Raw genomic sequence first — 26,102 nt, forward strand, 5'->3', positions numbered from 1 at the left:
ATTGAATCCTGATTCCCCGTTACCCATGATCACCATGGTAGGCGCAGAAAAAAACATCAAAAGTTGATAGGGCAGACATCCAAATGAATCGTCGCCATCACGGGGATGTGCAGTCACCCAGATGTTATCTAGAGTCACCAATGCGGCAGAAGGCCCTCTCCACTAATGTTTTAGTTGGTCAGATCAGCAGCCCCCTGCTCCAAATGTTTTTGAGGTTCGGTCAGCAGCAGGCCATCAATCATAATTTTTCAAGGATGTGTATGATGCCCTCCTTTATGTGTAACAAAGGGTGTTTTTGAGTGTCGGTTCCTTGTAATTTTTGGCAGCCCTTTCACTTAGTGCATAGGCTTTATGAGTGTAGAAGTCCCACTGCCTGAACTATTGTACCACAATGTGAATGAGGCCATCCATTATGTGATATACAGGTTGTATCGGAGTGCTTCTTCCTTGTAATTTTTGGCAGCACTTGCACTTTATATACAAGTAAATATACAGGAAAGAATGTTTCATAACAATTTTTACTCTAAAATATATTTTTTTCCGGTTTTGTGCGTATTATTGTCAGTCTGTAAAAGTGGCATACTACTCGGACAACATGGCTCCCAGCAGCGACCTGGGAGTCCAAGATGCATCGAGACATCCTCCCCATGCTGTTCCCACACAATTTCGGTGGTGTTTCCATCAATTTCTGACCTTTTCCTATGAACCAGGCATCCTCCCCTCTTCAGAGCAGGGGGTGCCTGGTTTAATGCTCGGGTTCTCCCATTGACTTCCATTATACTCGGGTGCTCGGTAGAGCACCTGAGTATCCCGATGTGTTCAGCCAGAGCACCCGAGCACTTTGGTGCTCAATCAACACTAGTTAGAACCAATTCGCTTATCCTTAGTCAGGATGAATATGAACATTAAAATCGGTAAACAGAGATTTACTAAGGTTCAGTCCTAACGGGACTGTGGCCATCTTCCGGCACATAAGGATTCAGCAGAGTTAAACCACAAGTTATCACATCTAACTCTGCAGGCAACAAAAAGGTTCTTGGGTTGTACTTTCATGAAGATAGACGTAATATTACTGTTACATTGTGGTTCAGGACTATCTCAGAACCTTTATCAAGCATGGCTTGTACAACTGCTACAGCTCTGATGCAGAAAGGGGCACTTCTGGCCATGGGGTCAAGTCTGGCCTAATAATATGCCACAGGGCATTGTTGCTGCTGGCCATGCAGTTGGGTGAGGACAGTTGTACTATACAATCTAAATGTGGTAATTAGGGTTGAGCATTGGCAAACCCGAACTGTAAAGTTCGGGTTCGTACCGAACTTTAGGATTTCTGGACCCCGAACCCGAACATTTCTGTAAAAGTTCGGGTTCGGTGTCCAGCGATTTCTTGGCACTTTTCGAAAGGCTGCAGAGCAGCCAATCAACAAGCGTTTAACTGTGTGCCCTTAGAAGCCATCACAGCCATGCCTACTAAAGGCATGGCTGTGTTTGGCCAGTGCAGCATGTGACCCAGCCTCTATATAAGCTGGAGTCACGTAATGCTGCACTTAACTCTGCTGTGCTTAGTGTAGGGATAGGATGCTGCTACTGTGAGGGAGAGAATAGGGCAGAATCTTTAATCAGAACTCCAATTGAACTCAGCGATCTACATAGCTTTTGTTGTATGGGTGCAGTGCACAATCTTTTTACGCTGCTCTGAGCCCAGTGACAGAGAAAAATAACTTTTATCCGTCTGTTAGTTAGGTGGGCGTCGGCAGCAATTTTATGCAAGCTCAGTGCACCAGCACTGCATATGTGCTTTTGTGACATTCAAATCCAAGCTTGAAATACTGCAATAATAATCTGGTTTTAAAAAAACACCCTTTTTTGGCAATTTCCTACATCTGGTGCCTTGGCAGCATTAGTCAGTGTGCAATTTAAGCTTGAAATACAGCTATGATTTTCCCAAAAATATTTGGGCCAAAATATACAATTTTACAGCCCTTGCTGCATCAGCACGTGTGAAATGCAAGCGTTATATACTGCTGTCATATTCTGTTAGTAAAAAAACACCCTTTTTGGGCAAAATACATAATATTGCAGCCTTTGCTGCATCTGTGATTGTTAAAAACAAGCTTAAAATACTTCAATAATTTTCTGGCTTACAAAAAACACCCATTTAAGCAATAACCTTCATCTTGGGCCTCTGCCGCATTAGTCAGTATGCAATTTAAGCTAGAAATACAGCTATAATTTTCTGGGTTATAAAAAAAACCCATTTTGGGCAAAAATCTTTAATTGCGGCCTAGTCTGCATCTGTACGTGTGAGATACACCCTTTAGATACTGTTGTCCTATTCTGCTATTAAAATAACACCCATTTTGGGCAAAAATCTTAAATTGCGGCCTAGTCTACATCTGTACGTGTGAGATACACCCTTTACATACTGTTGTTCTATTCTACTATAAAAAAAACACCCATTTAGGGCAAGATCCACCTCCAGGCACAGCTCCTTGAAGTGAATGGGAATGCACCACGCATGCGCGGCCACCGCTCCCATTCTTTTCTATGAGGCCGACGAAAATAGCCGAGCCAGCGCTCGGCTATTTTCGGCGGATCCATAGAAATAAATTGAGGGCGGCTGCGCATGCGCAGTGCACCCTCTTCCACTTTCTCCTCTCCGTTCTACTTGTAGGTGCGGGTCCCAGCGGTGTGACTCGCACTTATCAGATGATGGGGGCATATCCTAGCGATATGCCTCCATTGTCTAAGATGGGATAACCCCTTTAACCAGCCATTGTTATACTACAGCGCAATTTCTCATTCTTGTATTTTGGATATTTCACACTCTTTTGTAGTGTGCCCTAATTTTAAAAAAATAATAATAAAACCAAAAACCAGTGTTGGCTACCTCGTCCTCCTCCACCGCTGCTTCCACCTACACAGTTACATCCACCGCCTCCTCAAACTCCTACTCTGTCTGGACCTCCACCTCATAGATCAAGTTTTTTTTTTTTTTTGTAAGTATTTTATTTTATGTCATTTCACTAATTTGTCTGTTACATTTTCGGGTGAAATTCACCAATTTTTGGGTGTGATATACAACTGCTATACCTAGTAGAAAGGTAAAAAAAAAAATCACTCATTTTTCTTTTACATTTTCGGGTGACATTCAACAATTTTTGGCTGTGATAGACCCTTGCTCTAACTAGTAGACAGGTTAATAAATTTCACACATTTTGTTACATTCTTGGGTTGACATTTTACAATTTTTGCCGTGAATAAACCCCTGATCTGCATAGGTGATAGGGACCGAAATTTTTAAAAATAATCTGTTCCATTGGTGGGTGACATAAACCCATTTCTGTTGATGAAAAAACCCTGCTCTGCATAGGTGACAGGGACTTAAATTTCTAAAATTCATCTTTAATTGGCCCTTTCGTTCGATCCTTCTGCATTAATAATTTGTCCCACATTTCCGCTTCATCCCATTGCAGCCATTGACCTCCCTTGGATGAGGTCTCCCTTTCTCACGCTCCCTCTCTGGCGTGGATCCCTGATTAGCCGATAACCGTGATCAACATGGTAGGCTCAGAAAATAACATCGAAAGTTGATAGAGAAGATATCCAAATTGATGGTGGATGTCACAGGGCAGAAGTTATCTAGAGTCAACAAAGCGGCAGCAGGGCTCTCCTGGCTAATGTTTCCAAATCCAAAATACCCCAGTGACATTCCCTATAATTTTTTATTTATCATTCAAATAACAGGGCATCTTAAGAGTCCTGTATTGTTATTTATCGTCGCTACCTCCCCGAGTCGGGAGTGGGTAATTGCCGCTTGCCCCCTCCTTTCCTTCAATTCTTCCGTTTTAATAGCTTCTCCCACATTTCTGCTCGATCACAATTCAATTTCATCCATTGATCTTCCTTGGATGTGGTCTCTCTTTCTCACACTCCCTCTTCGGGGGTGGAACCCTGATTCGCTGCTAACCGTGATCAACATGGTAGCCGCAGAAAAGAACATCGAAAGTTGATAGAGCAGATATCCAATTGGATTGTGAACATCACGGGGACGTGTGACATGGTGGGGCAATATGTTTGCACACGCCTACACGAACTGACTGATGGTTCTGCCCCCTGCAACTTCTGGGTCTCCAAATTGGGCACATGGCCTGAGCTTGCCCCTTACGCCTTGGAGGTGCTGGCCTGCCCTGCAGCCAGTGTATTGTCTGAATGTGTGTTTAGCACGACGGGAGGGGGTTATCACAGGTTATATTTTTCAATGTTTTGGGGTGGACCCTAATTTAAAAAAATAAAAATAAATTTAAAACCAAAAAGCAGTGTAGGCTACCTCCTCCTCCTCCATCGCCGCTTCCACGTACACCGCCACATCCACCGCCTCCTTAACCTCCTACTGCATATGGACCTCGTCCTCCTAGATCAAGATTATTACTTTTTATTTTTACATATTTTATGTTATTTAAAGTCATTTCCCTATCCACACTTGCCATGCTTCTAACCACATTTTGATGCCATTTGCAGCCCTCATCCCTTTCCATTACATTTTAACAGCCATTTTAGTGCTCAAAAGTTCAGGTCCCCATTGACTTGAATGGGGTTCGGGTTTGAGGTCAAGTTCGGGTCATGTTAGGGTCCCGAACTCTAACTTTTTTGTGAAGTTCTGCCGAACCCGTCGAACCCGAACATCCAGGTGTCCGCTCAACTCTAGTGGTAATCTGATAGGCCCAGTGTGGGGGAGAACAAAATTGCAAGATATAGGACCTAAAAGGTATCTACCACCTCATCTGTAAGGTGGAAGGGACTAAAAGACAAACAATCATAAAGAGGCTGCATCAAACTTGTGTATCCAAGGTTTGCAATAAAGAACAAGGCCCAAAAGTTTCCTCAGTGCATTCATGTTTCTGGGCAAACAGGTGAGATGTTTCACCCTAGGAAGGTAACAGTAATGCAGAAAAACTGAAGTTTTATTTTTGACACCTTGCAGCCATGATCAGTTAAAAAAAGAACAGGAGTGACATAGCTGCAGTATACATACTAGGCGAGTTTTGGGCTCCTTGCGGTAGCACCACCAAGGTATCCTGTTTACCCTCATGTATGAAGGCAAACAAGTACCAACTGTCTGAATGTAGTGGTACTGAAAAGAAAACATTTGTCAAATCAATTACAGCGGACTGGGTAGGGGTAGAGGGACCTGAACCAACAAGGTGTGTGGATTGGGCAAAATGGGGGTGTTAAAAACTGTGGCTTCATTGACAGCACATAGGTCACGTACCATATGGTATCGGGTTTGTTTGCCCTTCTCACTTTTCTTTTTCACAGGGTACAAAAGAGTGTTAGAAGGGGATACAATCTCCTTGTTAACTCCTTTTTCAAAAAGTCTCGGACTGTTTGAGATATGGCATCTGACTGTGCCATACTCAAGAGATACTGCATCTTCCTAGGAAGTGGGGCACCAGGTTTCCTCTCCACTTCCACAGGAGGAACTGGGAGCTTGACAACATCCGTGGGTCCAATAGCCCACAGATGGCCCGACATTCCCGCAAGGAGGGCTTCCTTCTCATCTTCCAGGAGTACTGACAAAAAAATGGACCAGGGAGTCTTATCACTAACGGCTAATAAACAAAGTTCCTGGACATTGAGAGCACCTGTGAGCTTCACGGTGCCATCCTCCTGGTATGAGATGCTGGCACGTACTTTTGCAAGCAAGTCTGCACTCAGAAGGCATCAGGGGGCGTTATCACTGACCAGCAACCGGGCAAGTACTTCTTGGGTTAGGGCAAATCTAACACAGATGGGTTCTGTTAAAAAGGGGAGTGTACTACTTTACCATTTACTTCTACCCAAGGACTTGTGTTCTTGGGGATCGAGTCAGGGGAGGCCATATTTGTTGTGCACAATTGTCTTGGCTGCTCCAGTATCAATCAAAAACGGGACTACTTCTTTATCGCCCTGAGTGAAGGCCGGACTTGAATCTGCTAAAATGTTTAAAGGCACAGCCAATACTGGAGATACTGGATTGCCTGTTTCCTAATCTTGGTCTAACTTTCCCCCTCACCTGTCTTTGTGTCATCCTCACTACTTCTCCAGCCATCCCTAAAAACATGTGTGTCTGTGGGCACAGTGATCAGGGCACGGTCAACAAAGAATACAATTGTGTGGTGTGGACGAGGAGTACCACACACAGCACAACACTGTCTCCAATCTGGGTTCTGGTTCCCGCAGACTGTAGGTCCATCTCCCAGGACCATTATAGGGTGGCAGACCTACTGTTTCCTTTCTCTGTTAGGGAGGTGGTTTAACATTATCCTGATAGCATTCACAACCCGACTGTCTCTGTCTCTCTACACCTCCTCCTCTATACACTTGCCTCTCGCAGGAAGACTTCTGTCTGTTCTGCGAGCTTGTTATCTTTCAGCCACCCTATATCTCTCTACATGCTTTTCTCACTACTACTCTCAGTGTACCATTGGGGGGCAAGTTTACACCTTTCATTAGCTTGCTGATGTTTTTCACTGCCTGTCTACATTCTTTACTACTTCTGCAGTGTCTTATCTAAAGGTCAGCATTTTTCAGCAACATCATATGAAAAACAGAGAGAACAGAATCTGTCCGGCCTTAAAGCTACAGTTTAGCTCAGTTGAGACCATCTCCATCACAATCCCCTCCTTTTGCGGTTCCAGCAAATGTGCAGGAGGAGGGAGCTTCACTTGACTTTACCCGAAAAACAAAAACATAGAAGTTAAAACATTTCATATGAATAAACAATTAAACAATACTACAGGTCATGACTAATTATAGGTATATGTGTATCCTTCACTTACTGACTAGAGTGAGTACCTTGTGGTGCTACTTGGATCTACAGTGGATATAAAAGTCTACACACCCCTGTTAAAATGTAAGGTTTCTGTGATGTAAAAAAATAAGACAAAGATAAATCATTTCAGAACTTTTTCCACCTTTAATGTGACCTATAAACTGTACAACTCAATTGAAAAACAAACTAAAATCTTTTAGGTGGAGGGAAGAAAACAAAAAAAAACTAAAATAATGTGGTTGCATAAGTGTGCACACCCTCTTATAATTGGGGATGTAGCTGTGTTCAGAATTAAGCAATCACATTCAAAATACACCTCAGTCAGCATACACCTGCCATCATTTAAAGTGCCTCTGATTAACCCCAAATAAAGTTCAGCTGCTCTAGTTGGTCTTTCCTGAAATTTTCTTAGTCACATCCCACAGCAAAAGCCATCGTCCACAGAGAGCTTCCAAAACAACAAAGGGATCTCATTGTAAAAAGGTATCAGTCAGGAGAAGGGTACAAAAGAATTTCCAAGGCATTAGATATACCACGGAACACAGTGAAGACAGTCATTATCAAGTGGAGAAAATATGGTACAACAGTGACATTACCAAGAACTGAATATCCCTCCAAAATTTATGAAAAGACAAGAATAAAACTGGTCTGGGAGGCTACCAAGAGGCCTACAGCAACATTAAAGGAGCTGCAGGAATATCTGGCAAGTACTAGCTGTGTGGTACATATATGTCTGGGCTATGGGGTAGAGTGGCAAGACAAAAGCCTTTTCTTACGAAGAAAAACATCCAAGACAGGCTACATTTTGCAAAAACATATCTGAAGTCTCCCAAAAGCATGTGGCAAAAGGTGTTATGGTCTAAAGAAACCAAGGTTGAACTTTTTGGCCATAATTCCAAAAGATATGTTTGGCCCAAAAACAACACTGCACATCACCAAAAGAACACCATACCCACAGTGAAGCATGGTGGTGGCAGGATCATGCTTTGGGGCAGTTTTTCTTCAGCTGGAACTAGGGCCTTAGTTAAGCTAGAGGGAATTATGAACAGTTCCAAATACCAGTCAATATTGGCACAAAACTTTCAGGCTTCTGCTAGAAAGCTGAACATGTTTACAGGTAAGTAGGCCACAGCACTCTATTCGTAGAATGGCAAGGGTGGGTGCACGTCCAGGTTGTGTTCTAAAGCTCCACCTCCAGAACTGTAAGTGTCACAAATATTTAGACAGCACTCCTTAAGTGGTGATAATTAATGATTTTATTTCATGTTATTTCAGCCGGAATAGGTGGTATGTCAGTTGCAACGTTTCAGGCTTAATAATCGCCCTTCATCAGGCACTCTGAGGACCACACTGTGTGTACAGCCAGCATCGGCTGTACACACAGTGTGGTCCTCAGAGTGCCTGATGAAGGGCGATTATTAAGCCTGAAACGTTGCAACTGACATACCACCTATTCCGGCTGAAATAACATGAAATAAAATCATTAATTATCACCACTTAAGGAGTGCTGTCTAAATATTTGTGACAGAAAGCTGAACATGAAGAGGAACGTCATATTTCAGCATGACAACGACCCAAAGCATACATCCAAATCAACAAAGGAATGGCTTCACCAGAAGAAGATTAAAGTTTTGGAATGGCCCAGCCAGAGCCCAGACCTAAATCCGATTGAAAATCTCTGGGGTTATCTGAAGAGGGCTGTGCACAGGAGATGCCCTCGCAATCTTACAGATTGGAGTGTTTTTGCAAAGAAGAGTGGGCAAATCTTGCCAAGTCAAAATGGCCCATGCTGATAGACTCATACCCAAAAAGACTGAGTGCTGTAATAAAATCAAAAGGTGCTTCAACAAAGTATTAGTTTAAGGGTGTGCACACTTATAAAAATAAAATAATATGGTTGCATATTTTTTCTTCCCTCTACATAAAAGATTTCAGTTTGTTTTTCAATTGAGTTGTACAGTTTATGTGTCACATTAAAGGTGGAAAAAGTTCTGAAATAATTTATCTTTGTCTCATTTTTTTACATCAGAAACCTGACATTTTAACAGGGGTGTGTAGATTTTTATATCCACTGTATGTGTATTGTTTCACGAATGTAGCCGTATCCGGAAAAATACCAGTAACTAAGATGGCTGCCAGGTAGGAAGTTCCCTCAGTTAAGATGGCCACTGGGCCGGCCGAAAGTTACAGGAGTTAAGATGGCAGCCAGGCCGGAAATTGGATTAGTTAAGATTTCCGCTGGTGAGGAAGTTATCTCACTTAAGATGATTACTGGGAGGTGTGGTAGGGTCTCACAGCCCCATCTTGGAGGGTAGTGTCAGTGGCGTTATACATTTCTGTCCAGCCCAATTTCTTATACTTAATTATTTTCATGTTGACGCTTGCATTGGTTTTTTTTATATCAAGAATAGAATGTTCTAAATTCAATGCCGAATGTCCTGTGTTCACTCCTGTTAGAAACTTTGTAATAATTTCGCTCCTTTTTGGCCTAAAGCCAGAACACACACCCCTCCCTGTGTGATGATCTCTTTCATTCTCAACTTAACTCTTAATTTTGCCTCATCTTCACATCAGTAGAGCTGATTTCGCTCACAGTAAACTTGGCTGCATGACCTTCCTCTACTAGTCTGTTTTCTAGTTGGCAATACACAAGGTCAGATTCAAGGTCCACACAGACATAACATTCAATGTTGAACAGACATATAGAACACTTTCCCATTCTTTTACACACACAAGTCTTTGAACTTATTATCAAATAACATACAAATAACATACATACATGCTTCATACCTCACATACATTGCCTTTTGATTATCTCTTCGCGTTGCAGACAATGTTCTCGCTACTCGCTATCACATATTCCAATGTCATGATGTCACTCCCCCCGTGCAGCTACGGCCCCCTCTCTCTCCCTCTATATTCACCGGGCAACAGAGACACGCATGGTGCAGGGCACACAGATACACAGACAGACAAGACACAATACTTCCTCAGCGCTGCAGCTGCAATGCATCATCACTCAACTTTCCACAATGCTTCACATGCTTACTTCCATGCACTCAATTGTCCATTTAAAATCACATCCTGTAATCTTCAACTTCTTCACATCCATGATCCTTTATAACATACACACAATGTGTCTTTCTGAATCTTTCCCAGACTAGCTTCCTCGGAGCTTCCTCCCAAAATCAGGGTGCCACCGTACTAGTACTCCTAGGGTTAAGATTCCCATGGATTTACTTACTTACTTCACACACACAACCAAGACAGAAGCAGGCACCTTCGTCACACTCCTAAGCAGAGCTCCCACGTCTGGGCCGCCAGCCGGGACTAATCCACCTGCTGCCTCCTAAAGGGACAATGCTTAAGATGCCCCAGTCCAGGTCCTGCAGGTCTGCCGCCTCCTAAGGGGAGATCACTTAAGATGCCCCAGTCCAGGTACAGCAGATATTTACCGTAGTCCCCCTGGGCTACTCCATCTGCCACCTCCTAAGGGGAGATCTCTAAAGATGCCCCCGTCCAGGTCCTGCAGATATCAACTGTAGCACCCCCCCTCCCCTTGCCAGAGGAAATCTTTTGCTCTGCTTAAGCGTTAACTGTGAAGGTGCCTGACACAAACCACACAAAAGCAAAACTCACAACACAGAAGAGCAAACTTAAAAATAATTCTAGGAACTCAGGATTTTACATCAACCGAAGTTGCTACTACGTACGTAACCTCAATAGCAGTACAGATTACCACAGCACAGTGGAGAAGCAAGATGCAGGTGAGATGACCAAAATTTTCTCACCTTGTCACTGAGGCTGCAGTCCTCCTCCTCAAGTGTGGTCCACAGTGCTCTGGGAACCCCAAACTTCGGCTAGCGACGTTACTTCTCCCGAGCCCCATGTTTCGGGCGCCAACTGTTAAAATTGCCCTTAATCAGGGTTGATCATGTTTGCTCTACTGCTCCAAATTAATAGTAACCCAAAGGTTTTAAGTGAATGGAAGAAAACAACTGTGACACACACACTGGGGTCAAAGCAAATTCTCATTTATTACAGGAAGTGAAGCAGGTTATATAGACATCAGAGGGGCATTCCCCCTGAGGCCTGATGCATTGTTACATTGGCTGAAATATGAAAATAATAAAAGAGATAACACTTGGCATCTGCGCAGTGTCCAATGTTTTACTAACTGTGGTATGTGAACTATGTAAATATCTAACTGTAGGCGCCATCTTGTAATGGAGTCTTCACTAACAGCAAAAAAGAATATATGGCGTAGCATTGAGGCGTGTTCTCTTTGGTAGGGTGGAACCTTCGTGCTCTGGAGAAGATAAGGTGTTGTCTGAGAGCTGGAGTATATGGGAGCTTTCTTAGCTAAATCAAAGAATGATGACCACATCTCTATCATTGGTATATCAAACCCCTTAATCAATATTTGGTGGAAGCCGGTGTATTGCCGGCCTCAATCAATATTTGGTGGAAGCCGGTATATCAATCCCCTCTATTAGTATAATGTGGAAACAGGTATATAGAACCCCTTAATGAGTATTTGCCGGAAGCCAGTATAACAAACCCCTTAATATTTGGTGGAAGTCAGTGTATCGCAGGCCTCAATCAATATTTTGTGGAAGCCGCTGTATCACACCCCTCAATCAGTATTTTGTGGAAGCTGGTATATCACACCCCTCAATCAGTATTTTGTGGAAGCAGGTATATCAAACCACTTAATCAGTATTTTGTGGAAGCAGGTGTATCGCACCTCTTAATCAGTTTTTTGGGGGGGCAGTTGGGGCAGCTATCACCCCAGTTGCAATTAGTTATTCCAATAGCGTTTGTCCCTCTATCTAACTGCGGTATCTCAGTAGAACCGCACACAACTGCTGCACAATACAAATGTACTATAATATACTTTCTATGTTAGAAGGTATATTATAGGTATATTACACCCCTCAATCAGTTTTTGTTTGGGGGGCAACAGGTACAGTACAGACCAAAAGTTTGGACACACCTTCTCATTCAAAGAGTTTTCTTTATTTTCATGACTATGAAAATTGTAGATTCACACTGAAGGCATCAAAACTATGAATTAACACATGTGGAATTATATACATAACAAACAAGTGTGAAACAACTGAAAATATGTCATATTCTAGGTTCTTCAAAGTAGCCACCTTTTGCTTTGATTACTGCTTTGCACACTCTTGTCATTCTCTTGATGAGCTTCAAGAGGTAGTCCCCTGAAATGGTTTTCACTTCACAGGTGTCCCCTGTCAGGTTTAATAAGTGGGATTTATTGCCTTATAAATGGGGTTGGGACCATCAGTTGCGTTGAGGAGAAGTCAGGTGGATACACAGCTGATAGTCCTACTGAATAGACTGTTAGAATTTGTATTATGGCAAGAAAAAAGCAGCTAAGTAAAGAAAAACGAGTGGCCATCATTACTTTAAGAAATGAAGGTCAGTCAGTTAGCTGAAAAATTGGGAAAACTTTGAAAGTAAGGGCTATTTGACCATGAAGGAGAGTGATGGGGTGCTGCGCCAGATGACCTGGCCTCCACAGTCACCGGACCTGAACCCAATCGAGATGGTCTGGGGTGAGCTGGACCGCACTGTGAAGGCAAAAGGGCCAACAAGTGCTAAGCATCTCTGGGAACTCCTTCAAGACTGTTGGAAGACCATTTCAGGGGACTACCTCTTGAAGTTCATCAAGGGAATGCCAAAAGTGTGCAAAGCAGTAATCAAAGCAAAAGGTGGCTACTTTGAAGAACCTAGAATATGACATATTTTCAGTTGTTTCACACTTGTTTGTTATGTATATAATTCCACATGTGTTAATTCATAGTTTTGATGCCTTCATAGTCATGAAAATAAAGAAAACTCTTTGAATGAGAAGGTGTGTCCAAACTTTTGGTCTGTACTGTATATCACACCAGTTGCAATTAGTTATTCCAAAAGCGTTTGCCCTCTCTCTAGCTGCAGTATCGCAGCAGAACCGCACACAACTGCTACACAATACAAATGCACTATAATATACTTTCTATGTTAGAAAATATATTATAAGTATATCATACCCCTCAGTATGTCACACCTATCGATATCACATCTATACCAGACTTTAAAAGGACTTTTGTGGCCCTATTAGCTAGCTTTTGGTGTCCCTAACTGTCTGTCCCTGCTCCACACAGCAACCTCTCCCTACACTGGAAAAACACAGAATGTAAAATGGCTGATAGATCGGGTTTATTAATAGGGTAGGGGGTGTGTCCATTTGCTGAAACATCTCAATTGGCTGTCCTGTCCCATCTGATGGATGTGTCATGGGTCAAAGTTAGGTGCTATGCAAAAAAATATGTCGCATGCGAATATCGCCATATGTTCGCATGTTTGGCGAATCCCAAATGAGCAAAGTTTGCAGCGAAACGACCGCCAGGCGAACCGCAAGGCCATCTCAACTCCCATGTGTCTATAATAATAAACTGGATAGCCTACCCAGTTTTTGTATAATTATATAGTTTGAGATGCTGTGCTGGTGGACTGGAGGTCCACCTTTCTCAGAGGTCCACAGGGGGATTCCTCTATTACCCTGTGGGCCAGCCCAAACATGGAGGAGGAGACTCCTGTGATTATCAGGGGGCAGCTCACCTTCTCCCTGGATGTGACGCGCTCTGCTGCTTGTCCTCACTCTGTTCCACTAATCCAGACTTAGCGAAGCATGGATAGGCTCTGCACAAGACATTGCTTTTCCTGCTTGTCTTCACTCTGCTGCACTAAGTCTGGCGTAGCACATGGGTGCAGGGAGTCCCTACACTAATGTGCTTTGCAGACCTGTCAGCAGAGCAGAGAGAGGACAGGCAGGAGCAGCAATGTGCTGTGTCGACCTCCTGCCTGTCCTCGCTCCACTAAGGCTGAGTTCACACTTCAGTTATTTGGTCAGTTATTTGCATCAGTTATTGTGAGTCAAAACCAGTAGTAAAGCCTACTCAGAGATAAGGTTAATGATTTGATTTGCACCTGTACTGGTTTTTTGACCCAAACCTGGTTTTGGCTCACACTAATTGTCACAGCGCAATGTGGATGGTAAACTCCACACCAAACACAGGAGGTAAGGGAAAAGGTACTAGGCCTGGAAACTAGGGAAAGGGGAAAGGTCACCACCTAGTGAATCCCTAAACCGAGCCCTGACTACTATCGGTATGAACAGACCTCAATGGTAGGAATCTTCATTCACAAGAACCTAGAGCCATATCTGACCCTAAAGGGCCCTAGAAATAGTGTCAGAACAAAAGATGACCTTTGTCTTCCCAGCTGAAGGAACAGGAGACTCCCTCAGGCCTAATTTCAAAAGATAGGAAAATACTACAAACTAGAAATAGGAAAAAAACACTAACTCTAAAGTACATGGATGAGCAGAAACTCAGTGGAAAACCAAACACCAGCACTTCCAAAACCAGAAAGGAGCTATCAACCGCTCAGCATGATTGGTGAGACCAGACTAAATAGAGGAGTTGGAATGACCACTTAAGCTACACCTGAGACAAGATGTGTGGTCATCACCAGCAAAAACACAGAAACAAGTGAAATCAAAAGAGGCTGTCAGATCACATTACGTGCAGCCAGTCTCTTAGATCTTCTTTCTTTCAAATCTTTGTTTATTAAGGCAAGACAAGTTTGTACAGGATATACATTCAAGTTGGTGTACATACAGCACAACAATATAACATCACACATGACTCTTAGATCTTCTGACCCCTGTCATGGGAGAGACCGTGACACTATTACTTGCCTCCTATGTACAAGAATATAACTACTATAACAATGCCTCCTACGTGCAAGAATATAACTGCTATAATATTGCCTCCTATGTACAAGAATATAACTACTATAATACTTCCCCCTATGTACAAGAATATAACTACTACAATATTGCTCCTATGTATAAGAATATAGCTACTATAATACTGCTCCTATGTATAAGAATATAACTACTATAATACTGCTCCTATGTCCAAGAATATATCTGCTATAATACTGCTCCTATATACAAGAATATAAGTACTACAATACTGCTACTATGTACAAGAATATAACTACTGTAACACTTCCTTCTATGTACAAGAATATAATTATTATAATACTGTCCCTATGTACAAGAATATAATTACTATAATACTGCCTCCTATGTAAATGAATAGAACTACTATTATACTGTATATAACTACTATAATACTGCCTTCTTCGAGTAATATTGGAGAGAATTCTAAAAGTAAAATATGGCAGATGGCTTAAAAATCTGCAGTAGATGCTGTAAATTAATGTGGTTGGTAGAGCTCATTCCAGAGAATTTGTGGAGCACAATTGAAATCACAGAGACCAGAGACCAAGGATAGGATTATGGAGGTCCTTAAGCTTACATGTTTGGCACATATAGCAGGGTGGACGATAAAGATCAGAGGAGGAGAATAATAATAATAATAATAATAATAATAATAATAACAAGAATAATAACAACAACAATAATAATAATAATATTTTGTATATAGCACTGACATGTTCTGCAGCACTTTACTATCAGGAGAAGAAATGTAGGGAGAATCAACAGCGTGGAGAACTATGTGGAGAAGAGTTTTGATTCTGTAGTGAAGTGGTTAACCAATGCAGAGATTGGCACTAGTTAGTATTGTGGTTGGACATAGATCTTAGCCTCTTTGCTGCATTCAGGATGGACTAGAAAAGGGACAGTTAGGTAAGGGAAGCCGATCAGTAGTAAGTGCAATAATCAAGTTAGGAAAAATTCAAGGCAACAGCTTAACCTGTGGCCCAACAGAAAACTACGGCAGAGACATGCTAGAGTAGATTTCAAGTTCTAATGTGCAGAACTCCCAAGACATATCAGAATTATCACTTCTTAATGACTCGCACTTCACCAGGGTTTATAATTATGACTGACATGTGAAACATAGGCAGTAAAAGTACATCTATAAAAGAAAAATCACAGAAAATAATGTACTAACACAATATATGCAAACATAATATATTGACTAAGCCCTCACTCTAAAGATAAAAATTGAGACTCTCAGTCTATATATTTGGATCAGAACACATCTGTGCCCACCTACCCGCGCCAAGGTGGTCTCAGTCAGGCAGGCCCAACTCTAAACCTACCTATACTATTGGGCATCTATATTCAGGAGAGCAGACCCTGCACATATAGAGTGCTGCTCCTAGTCACCTCTATGTGCATCCAGCAACCAATGAGAGGAGGGGCACGCACACCTATATGGCTAAAAAATCATCATGGTGGTCTGGTCTAAATGAAGAAGATGAGGAAAAAGAACATATACTGGAAGCACTGGAAGTAAGAGGTATGTGGCGCTATATTATCCTGTATATTTTGTAGTGATATATGTAATGTTATGAGGGAAGGCGTTAGATTGAGAATTTGGTTTGTGGTGGGGGTGGGTGGGCGCTGTTTCAATTTTCGCCTCAGGCAGCAGAAAGGCTAGGTGCACCCCTGCAGATCATCATACGCTAACAACATGATCCCCCCCCCCCATAGTGTAAGTTATCACAACTATTAGGTAGATTACTTTGTACTAGAGTCTAGTGCCTGAATTTAGGACAAATTTGGGGCATTTGTAATAGTGAATGTATTCAGTGTGGTGGACAATCTGTCAATATCACATTGTGTTACTAGTACAATATATGACGTCATGTGTTTTTCTTAGATTATTTTTTCCTCGTACCGATTATTCCCATGATTCATATTGTATTAGCATACAGTGGATATCAAAAGTCTACACACCCCTGTTAAAATGTCAGGTTTCTGTGATGTAAATTTTTTTTTACAAAGATAAATAATTTCAGAACTTTTTCCACCTTTAATGTGACCTATAAACTGTACCACTCAATTAAAAAACTAACTAAAATCTTTTAGGTAGAGGGAAGAAAAAATATAAAAAATAAAATAATATGGCTGCATAAGAGTGCACACCCTTTAACTAATACTTTGTTAAAGCACCTTTTGATTTCATTACAGCACTCAGTCTTTTTGGGTATGAGTCTATCAGCATGGCACATTTTGACTTGGCAAGATTTGCCCACTCTTCTTTGGAAAAACACTCCAAATCTGTCAGATCACCCCACAGATTTTCAATTAGATTCAGGTCTGGGCTCTGGTTGGGCCATTCCAAAACTTGAATCTTCTTCTGGTGAAGCCATTCCTTTGTTGATTTGGATGTATGCTTTGGGTCGTTGTCATGCTGAAAGATGAAGTTCCTCTTCATGTTCAGCTTTCTAGCAGAAGCCTGAAGGTTTTGTGCCAATATTGACTGGTATTTGGAACTGTTCATAATTCCCTCTAGCTTGGCATGATGCTGCCACCACCATGCTTCACTGTGGGTATGGTGTTCCTTTGGTGATGTGCAGTGTTGTTTTTGCACCAAACATATCTTTTGGAATTATGGCCAAAAAGTTCAACCTTGGTTTCATCAGACCATAACACCTTTTCCCACATGCTTTTGGGAGACTTCAGATGTGTTTTTGTGAAATGTAGCCTGTCTTGGATGTTTTTCTTCGTAAGAAAAGGCTTTCGTCTTGCCACTCTACCCCATAGCCCAGACATATGAAGAATACGTGAGATTGTCACATGTACCACACAGCCAGTACTTGGCAGATATTCCTGCAGCTCCTTTAATGTTGCTGTAGGCCTCTTGGTAGCCTCCCAGAACAGTTTTCTTCTCGTCTTTTCATAAATTTTGGAGGGACGTCCAGGTCTTGGTAATGTCACTGTTGTGCCATATTTTCTATGATTTTGAATGTTATTGCTTAATTCTGAGCACAGCTACATCCCCAGTTATAAGAGGGTGTGCACACTTATGCAACCACATTATTTATTTATTTTTGTTTTCTTCCCACCACCTAAAAGATTTCAGTTTGTTTTTCAATTGAGTTGTACAGTTTATAGGTCACATTAAAGGTGGAAAAAGTTCTGAAATGATTTATCTTTGTCTCATTTTTTTACATCACAGAAACCTGATATTTTAACAGGGGTGTATAGACTTTTTATATCCACTGTATATAATTAGTAGTTGATATTATTCTACCACTGGATTGTTGTTATTACTGTTATTCTGTTAGCAAGGCAGAAAATGACATATAGATAGATAAGAGATAGATAGATAGATAGATAGATAGATAGATAGATAGATAGATAGATAGATAGATAGATAGATAGATAAGAGATAGATAGCTAGATAGATAGCTAATTTTTACAATACAGAAATACCTCCCATCCTGCTAGAGAAAATGGATATTTCTTTTTCCTGCATTCTATTGTAATCGCATTGCACTGAGCATTATTTTGCTAAGGAATTTTTTATTCAGAAAATTTAGATCACCTCAAACAATTCGAGGAGTAAAAGAAATTATGGTTTTTGCTGGTGACTAAATTCCTGAACTCCATCTGGTGGTCCTGTGAGGTAATAACAGCTGGCCACTAGTAGAGCGCAGAGCTGCAGTTTCTGTTCCTAGAAGGAAATGAACATTTTTGTGACAACAAACTTCTATCAATATTAATGTTATTGTTATTATTATTAATATTATTACTGCTATAATTTTTTTGCTATTATCATTATTACTATTGCTATTTTTACATTTATTATTAGTAATAGTACTATTATTACAATTATCATTATTACAATTTTACATGTATTATTATTATTAGTATTATCTTTAGTGTTGAGCAAATCGAAGCATCCGAAGTGAAATTCGATCGAAAGTTTAGGAAAAGTTTGATTTACAACAAATCCAAATTTACTCTTATTGTACAAGAGAAGCATTATTTATATTATTATAAATGATTATGGTTGATACATAATTGTCATACTAGTCATGCACCACTGCCGACTGGGCATTGTGAGGCACATATTGGTAGCAGTCCCGATGGGGTGTTATATTAGAGAGGTTTTCTTGTCTAGATGTATGATTTCATGTGCAGATTGTGACGGTTTGCACTTTATGCTCAAGTTGCAAAGAGTGGAAAGAGAGTGCAAAATTTTGTGGAAGTAGTTTAATCCCTTACAGTCACACCAGTTTAATCCCTTACAGTCACACCCATGTCTCATGCTGGGAAGGGGAGTGTGTGACACACACTGGGGGAGATTTATTAAAACTGGTGTAAAATAAAACTGGCTTAGTTGCCCATAGCAACCAACCAGATTCCACCTTTCATTTTCCAAAGGAGCTGAAATCTGATTGTTGCTATTGGCAACTAAGCAAGTTCTACTTTGCACCAGTTTTAATAAATCCCCCCCACAGTACTGTGCAACAGTTTCAGACTGGTGTGGGGAAAAATGCTGCAAAGTAAGAATGCTTTCAAACAAAAGATAAATCTAATTCCAAGCATTAGTTCTTTAAGGTATACTTGTACACAGTTTTTGAAGGAACTTGGCAGGAAGGTTGTCGCAAACCTCTTGGAGAACATATCACAGGTCTTCTGTAGATGTAGACTTGCTCAAATTCTTCTTTCTCCTTATGTAATCCCAGACAGACTCAATGATGTTGAGATCAGGGCTCTGTGGCCATATCATTACTTCCAGGATTCCTTGGTCTTCTTTATGCTGAAGATAGTTCTTAATGATATTGGCTGAATGTTTGGGGTCATTGTAGGATATATTCAGAGCCAATCAAATGCCTCCCTGATGGATAAGTATTTGCCTATATTTCTGTATTAAGGACACCATCAATTTTGACCAAATTTCCAACTCCATTTGCTGAAATACAGCCCAATAATTAGCAAGAGAACTCTACCTTACTTCTTTGTATCCTGCAGACCCTCATTGTTCTATTGCTCTCCAGTCCTTCAGTGAACAAACTGCCTTCTGTTACATCCAAATATTTCAATTTTGATCAGTCCATAACACCTGCTGCAATTTTTCTGTACCCCAGTTCCTGTGTTTTAATGGTTGAGTGGCTTGGCCTTGTTTTCATGTCAAAAGTATGACTTTAGGCCTCAATTCTTCCATGAAAACACTTCTGGCCAGACTTCGTTGAACAGTATATGGATGTACCTGTGTTTTTCTGGTTTCTGATAGAAAACTAAGAAAATTGTGTCTCTATGTTTTGTCTCAAATTGCTTCTCTATGTTTTCAGGAAATAGAGTTGGGAACTTGGTCAGGATTAATGGTGTCAAAAATCCTAGGAAATATAGGCAGATACTTATCCATCATGAAAGACCATCAGGGAGGCATCTGATTGGCTCAAAATTCTGCAGCAGGACAAATACCTTAAACATACGGTTGATGTATAGAAGAAAAGGGGTCCTGGAAGTAATGATATCCCCCCCACCTTCATGGTGCCCAGATCTCAACATTATCCAATCTGTCTAGGATTACATGAAGACAGAAGGATTTGAGCAAACCTACATCAAAGGAAGATCTGTGGTTAGTTTTATGATATGTTTGGAACAACCTCCCTGCCGAGTTCCTTCAAAAACTGTGCAAGTGTACCTAGAAGAACTGATACTGTTCGAAAGCAAAGGGTCACACAAAATATCAATCTGATTTAGATTTCTCTTTTATTCATTTTCATAGAATTTTGTTAATTGATAAAAATCAACACTTCTAGTTTTTCAAACCATTATTACTTTGCAGCATTTTTCCACATCTGTTTAAAAATTTTTGCACCGTACTGTACATCATACATTACACAAGTATACATAATATTCTTATACGTACTGTATATATGCAGCATACACACATATAGTATATACAATATGTGTACAGTATACATATTTGCAAGTATACTGTATTTTTGGACTATAAGACGCACCTAGGATATAGAGGAGGAAAATAAGAAAACATTTTTTTTTCATCAGACCTCAGATCAGACCTCCATCTGACCACCCAGCTCCATCAGACACCAGATCAGACCCCCATCAGACCTCTGTATCAGGCCCCCATTCCTCCTCAGATCAGACCTCATTCCTCCTCAGACATCAGATCAGACCTTCAAGCTCGATCAAATAAATAAACTTACCTCTCCAGCTCCAGATTGTGCGCTCTTCCTGCACTCACTGCTCCCTGGTCTTCTTTTGTGCTCCACTGTGAATTGACATTGCACAGCATCAGGTCATAGGGCACGCCTATATGCACTATGTGCTGACACTGTATGCCGAGTGGTCATTAGTATGCAGAGCGGAGACCAAAAGAAGACAAGGCAGAGGTGAGTACAGCCAACGCAGCACTTCATTCACCGCTCCCAGCACCTCCTACATACTAATGACCACTTACATAATGGAAGCGGTCTTTAGCATTTGCACTATTAGACACACTGACATTTTCTTATAGTCCAAAAAATACATTACATATGTGCACTTGTATATACAGTAAATGCATTTCTTAAGCATATATGTACTGTTTATTTGTAATACATACCTACACACACATAGATACTTTTTACAGTTAATACATGTATTAGACACACATATACTATATACAGTGAATATAAAAAGTCTACACACCCCTGTTAAAATGTCAGGTTTATGTGATGTAAAAAAGAGACAAAGATAAATAATTTCAGAACTTTTTCCACCTTTAATGTGACCTATAAACTGTACAACTCAATTGAAAAACAAAGGTAGAGGGAACAAAAAAAAAAAAAAAAAATAAATAATGTGGTTGCATAAGTGTGCACACTCTTAAACTAATACTTTGTTGAAGCACCTTTTGATTTTATTGCAGTACTCAGTCTTTTTGGGTATGAGTCTATCAGCATGGCACATTTTGATTGGCAAGATTTGCCCACTCTTCTTTGCAAAAACACTCCAAATCTGTCAGATTGTGAGGGCATCTCCTGTGCACAGCCCTCTTCAGATCACCCCACAGATTTTCAATTGGATTCAGGTCTGGGCTCTGGCTGGGCCATTCCAAAACGTTAATCTTCTTCTGGTGAAGCCATTCCTTTGTTGATTTGGATGTATTCTTTGGGTCGTTGTCTTGCTGAAAGATAAAGTTCCTCTTCATATTTAGCTTTCTAGCAGAAGCCTGAAGGTTTTGTGCCAATATTGACTGGTATTTGGAACTGTTCATAATTCCCTCTAGCTTAACTAAGGCCCCAGTTCCAGCTGAAGAAAAACAGCCCCAAAGCATGATGCTGCCACCACCATGCTGCACTGTGGGTATGGTGTTCTTTTGGTGATGTGCAGTGTTGTTTTTGGGCCAAACATATCTTTTAGAATTATGGCCAAAAAGTTGAACCTTGGTTTCATCAGACCATAACACCTTTTCCCACATGCTTTTTGGAGACTTCAGATGTGTTTTTGCAAAATGTAGCCTGTCTTGGATGTTTTTCTTCGTAAGAAAAGGCTTTCGTCTTGCCACTCTACCCCATAGCCCAGACATATGAAGAATACGGGAGATTGTTGTCACATGTACCACACAGCCAGTACTTGGCAGATATTCCTGCAGCTCCTTTAATGTTGCTGTAGGCCTCTTGGTAGCCTCCCAGACCAGTTTTCTTCCCGTCATTTCATCAATTTTGGAGGGACGTCCAGTTCTTTGTAATGTCACTGTTGTGCCATATTTTCTCTACTTGATGATGACTTCACTGTGTTCCATGGTATATCTAATGCCTTGGAAATTCTTTTGTACCCTTCTCCTGACTGATACCTTTTAACAATGAGATCCCTCTGATTTTGAAGCTCTCTGTGGACCATGGCTTTTTCTGTGGGATGTGACTAAGAAAATTCCAGGAAAGACCAACTAGAGCAGCTGAACTTTATTTGGGGTTAATGTAATGACCGACGTCACGCACAGGGAGGAAAACAGGGAAAGCCCTGCCCAAGGGAGAGGGAAAGGTGGTGACCCCTAACTCACCTTGCGGCTGGCACCTGACTGCCCTGACGTCCCTAGACGGGTTCCTCACCCGTGCGGCGATCACGTGCCTAAACCCTGGCTTTCCCTAATATGAGCCCTGGATAGTGAACAGGCCGGTGGGATCGCTAGTCCACACCACTATCACTAAGAGGGAAACACCAGGGAGAGGACAGACAAAACATACAAACACATACACCCAGGTGGGCGACCACAATAAACCAAAAAGGTCCAACAGGGATCCGGAGGGTAGCGTTCTGGACCAACTACCAGCGAACGCAGCAACACAGCTCCAGAAGGTCAGAATAGATGTCCAGGCAGGAAGCTCTATCTCTGGCAACCAGAGAAGTGTGAGAGAGGAATATAAGGAGGTCTGGGAGTGCTGGACAAGGAACAGCTGAGGAGAAGGAGCTACGGATCCCTGAGTGAGCCAAAAGGGTTTGCTAAGCAAACCCAGAAAGCTACCATAAGGAAAACAGCCCTATCTTAAATAGAGCGTGCAGCCAACCGCTGCGACTTCCTGACCCCGGGTATAACGGAGTCAGGCGTGGTCCTCGACACCCTCGTGACAGTACCCCCCTCTCTACGAGGGGCCTCCGGACACTCAGGACCAGGTCTCTCAGGATGAGAGGCATGAAAAACCCGAACTAACCTGTCGGCGTTTACCTCAGACGCAGGAACCCACATTCTTTCCTCGGGACCGTAACCTCTCCAATGCACCAGATATTGAAGAGAGCGGCGGACCCGACGAGAATTAACAATTTTGGATATCTGAAATTCTAGGTTACCATCCACGACAACAGGAGGGGTGGCAGCGGTGATGGTTCTAGAGGTGGAACATATTTTTTGAGTAACGACTTATGAAAAACATTATGAATTTTAAAAGTCTGAGGTAACTCCAGGCGAAAAGCCACGGGGTTGATGATGGCTACAATTTTGTAAGGGCCAATAAACCTAGGACCCAGTTTCCAAGAGGGAACCTTCAATTTAATATTCCTAGTAGACAACCACACATAGTCATTCATTCCTAGGTCCGGACCTGGCGACCGTCTCTTATCAGCCATGCATTTGTATTTACCTCCCATATTTTTCAAGTTAGCTTGCACCTTCTGCCATACCGATGAAAGAGATGACGAAAACCGTTCCTCTTCGGGAACCCCAGAAGACCCCCCCTCTTTGAAAGTACAGAATTGGGGATGAAAACCATATGCACCAAGAAATGGTGACTTGCCAGTGGATTCCTGACGACGATTATTTATGGCAAACTCAGCTAACGGTAAATATGATGACCACAACTCTTGGTTTTCAGACACAAAACATCTTAGATATGTCTCAAGGTTTTGGTTGGTACGCTCAGTCTGTCCATTCGACTGAGGATGGAAAGCTGAGGAAAAGGACAAGTGTACCCCCAAACGGGAACAAAAAGCTTTCCAAAATTTAGAAATAAACTGGGTACCCCGATCCGAAACAACATCGGAGGGGACCCCGTGAAGCTTCACGATTTCACTGACGAATACCTGAGCAAGAGTCTTAGCATTAGGTAGTGCGGGTAACGCAATGAAGTGTACCATTTTGCTAAACCTGTCCACTACTACCAAAATAACTGTTTTACCCGCAGATAAAGGTAAGTCAGTGATAAAATCCATTGACAGATGTGTCCACGGTCTATTGGGAATGACGAGTGGTAATAGAGACCCTGCAGGACGTGTATGTGAAACTTTTGCGCGCGCACAGGTAGAACAAGAAGACACAAAATCCAATACATCCTGACGCAACCTTGGCCACCAGAAACGACGAGACAATAGTTCCAAGGTTGCTTTACTACCCGGGTGCCCAGCAAGTGCCGAATTATGATGTTCCTTTAATAATTCGAAACGTAAGTTCAACGGTACAAACAATTTCTCTGAGGGGCAAGAGACCGGGGCGTCCCCCTGGGCCTCTAACACCTTCCCCTCCAAAACAGAGTGTACCGCAGAAACAACCACTCCTCTTTGATGAATGGGTACCGGATCACTCACATTACCCCCTCCAGGGAAACAACGAGATAGTGCATCAGCCTTGGTGTTCTTTGCCCCAGGACGATAGGTAATCACAAAGTTAAACCTGGTAAAAAATAGCGACCACCTAGCCTGTCTAGGGGTGAGACGCTTAGCTGATTCGAGGTACAGAATAGATGTCCAGGCAGGAAGCTCTATCTCTGGCAACCAGAGAAGTGTGAGAGAGGAATATAAGGAGGTCTGGGAGTGCTGGACAAGGAACAGCTGAGGAGAAGGAGCTACGGATCCCTGAGTGAGCCAAAAGGGTTTGCTAAGCAAACCCAGAAAGCTACCATAAGGAAAAAAGCCCTATCTTAAATAGAGCGTGCAGCCAACCGCTGCGACTTCCTGACCCCGGGTATAACGGAGTCAGGCGTGGTCCTCGACACCCTCGTGACAGTTAATCAGAGGCACTTTAAATGATGGCAGGTGTATGCTGACTCCTATTTAACATGATTTTGAATGTGATTGCTTAATTCTGAACACAGTTACATCCCCAGTTATAAGAGGGTGTGCATACTTACGCAACCACATTATTTTAGATTTTTTTTTTGTTTTCTTCCCTCCACCTAAAAGATTTTAGTTTGTTTTTCAATTGAGTTGTACAGTTTATAGGTCACATTAAAGGTGGGAAAAGTTCTGAAATTATTTATCTTTGTCTCATTTTTTTTACATCACAGAAACCTGAGATTTTAACAGGGGTGTGTAGACTTTTTATATCCACTGTACATTACACACATACACACAGACATACATATAGTGTACACATACACTTACAGTAAATACATGCATTATACACATATACATTATACATATTTACACAGTTACATTATACATACCTACATACACACATGTTTATGTATGCATTATACAGACATACTTGTATACACAGACTAAACATATAACATACAGTAGCAAGTTCCTCACTTAAGTCTAGTGATCACTAAGCTGACAACTGGTTAATATGTTCTTACCTAACTGGCAGAAAGTCTAGTAGAATACATCTCACCTTGACAATATGTAACAATGTGTAATTCTTCAGTGGAATGTTAAGTCTCTCATGGTATAGAGCGCTGGATGTGATTCATTGACCTCCTACGATATTGCACTGAGGAGAATCTCGGCTGAGTGAAGGTGACACAATGATGATGAGATATGTTAACATGAATGAAAACCTGTCATTACCACAGAAACATAAAACAGAAGGGGAACCAGGGCCCTAATTAGTGCATTCAAAATGTTCTCCTCTTCTTGATTATATCATTGTAATCTTCACTCTTCTTATTCGTTTTGTTTTCAATATTCAGGAAAAAAAATATCTGTCTGCATTGATTGATGGACACTTTATAACGAGCACATGAGATGTGATGAGGTGTGATAATAGGTATTTTCTCT

The 26,102-nt window shown here is 41.5% G+C and overlaps 1 long non-coding RNA gene across 1 annotated transcript; it reads right to left on the reverse strand.

Moving 5' to 3' along the window:
* Window positions 1-10,832: 10,832 nt before the first annotated feature.
* LOC120991332 lies at window positions 10,833-23,403 on the reverse strand. Its single transcript, XR_005776629.1, has 3 exons — window positions 23,392-23,403; window positions 13,814-13,818; window positions 10,833-11,017 (listed from the first exon to the last, which is right to left on the reverse strand). It is a non-coding gene; the product is annotated as an uncharacterized LOC120991332 (long non-coding RNA).
* Window positions 23,404-26,102: the final 2,699 nt, after the last annotated feature.

Source organism: Bufo bufo, chromosome 2 (assembly GCF_905171765.1).
Source record: "Bufo bufo chromosome 2, aBufBuf1.1, whole genome shotgun sequence".
Taxonomy (NCBI): domain Eukaryota; kingdom Metazoa; phylum Chordata; class Amphibia; order Anura; family Bufonidae; genus Bufo; species Bufo bufo.